This window comes from Homarus americanus, unplaced genomic scaffold (genome assembly GCF_018991925.1).
Source record: "Homarus americanus isolate GMGI-L3 unplaced genomic scaffold, GMGI_Hamer_2.0 scaffold46532, whole genome shotgun sequence".
Lineage (NCBI taxonomy): Eukaryota > Metazoa > Arthropoda > Malacostraca > Decapoda > Nephropidae > Homarus > Homarus americanus.
In genome coordinates, this window is record NW_024713115.1 from 54999 (window position 1) to 56864 (window position 1866).

Here is a 1866-nt window from a genome sequence, read left to right on the forward strand (position 1 = left end):
AATAAACTTGACCATTGTTTCACCCTGGCCGAGGATCGAACCCCAGACCACTAGCTTGCAAGGTGAGTATGCTGACTGTTACACCACAGGTCGCCATACTACACTACACTACACTAGTCCTTCAACACCAGCAAACTTTCACGACGTTTCTTAATAAGGGAGAATAATACCCGCCCAGTGCCAGGTCCTGGGGGAGCTGGACAGGGAGGTTGGGTGCAGGGAGCAGCTGGACAGGGAGGTTGGGTGCAGGAAACAGCTGGACAGGGACGCTGGGTGCAGGGAGCAGCTGGACAGGGAGGTTGGGTGCAGGGAGCAGCTGGACAAGGATATGATGACATCATAACACATTAAGACTGATAACACTTCAATAATCATTAACCTAACCTTTACGTCTTCACATTACCAGCGGCCTGTTGGTCTAGTGGTATGATTCTCGCTTAGGGTGCGAGAGGTCCCGGGTTCAACTCCCGGACAGGCCCGTTTTGAACTATTTGATGAAGATTTTTATATCATAGTGTACTGTTAACCTTACCTCACCTGACGTAACCTAATCTAACCCAACCCAACCTAACCTAACTTAACCTAGATAACAGTAGTGTAGTTATTCTTCACTTGGTCACTTATAAATTAAAGTTCAGGATTAATTCATTGTTTTTAAAATCGTCAATACTTACTGTCTGACCCAACAATAGTTTAGGTACAAACACACTCACCTACTGTAGTTAAATCACTATATTACACCAGACAGAAGCTTAAAAAATATATTATTCATTTGAGTTATTTTGAATCTAAATTTAATAGTTATAAATCGAGTTGTTCCTATACTTTGATGTTTGTTGTGAGTCTATATGGTTTAAAATATCAGTATAGCACTAAAGGTACACACGACCCCTAGCTGTGTGTATAGAGTAAGGTCGATGTTACTAGTGAATCAATACGATCAGTCGACCTTTATGTTTACCAGGATAACATTGTCTTTGGCGCCCCCGAACTATGGGATCTCGTGAGTGACGGCAGTAAAACGCGAAACAAGACAGACAGACAAACAGATGATTGATATATTAGCAAGAAGATTAGTACTGTAGGCTACATAAAATTTAGGATCACCTGAAGATTACCCCCCCCCTCCCCCTTCCTAAGTTTATTTCACGTAATAATTAAAAACTCTAATGTTACCTGTGTTGGGTTGGGTTGGGTTGGGTTGGGTTGGGTTGGGTTGGGTTGGCCTTAGGGTGGATAAAGTAAAGGTGAAACAGACTAAGGTATCTCATTCTCAGGTGATCCGAACGAACAATATATGAAAACGAACACTCCTGCATGACAAATATTGATTCATATCAACACAAACACCTGAAAATTGAGAGAAACGAGAATATTTTAAGATAATCTCACATGAACAAAATCTTCAGAGAATTATAAAATAAATAATAGCATCAGGTAAAAGGAAAACAAAGAAATAAGATAAATACTGTACGAAAATTAAGAGTTTTTAGGCACAGAAAACAAAAATATCTTGTTGCTGTGTGTGTGTGTTTGCGGGATTATTTTTTTCACATTTTCTGAGCCAAAATATGTACCCTAGATACACAGGGTGGGGGGAAAAGTCGTGATGGGATTTCAATGTAAAATAACACCAAAGATAAGAGTTGTACAATAATGAAGCCTTACTGTAGACTACCGTACATTTGTTCATGATGTAAAAATGAAAAGAATAAAAAAATAAATAAAATAACAATTAATAGTTCCAATAATAATGAAAAATATAATAACTTAACGATTTTTATTTCGCTGAGTATTTGGAGATGAGGGAATGAAGATAAATACGAAGAGGAGATAAGAAATATGCCAAGGACATAAAAACAACAA

At 38.6% G+C, this 1866-nt stretch overlaps 1 non-coding gene across 1 annotated transcript; it reads left to right on the forward strand.

Annotated features, from left to right (window-relative positions):
- The first annotated feature begins 407 nt into the window (after positions 1–407).
- Trnap-agg lies at positions 408–479 on the forward strand. Its single transcript has one exon. It is a non-coding gene; the product is annotated as a tRNA-Pro (tRNA).
- Positions 480–1866: the final 1387 nt, after the last annotated feature.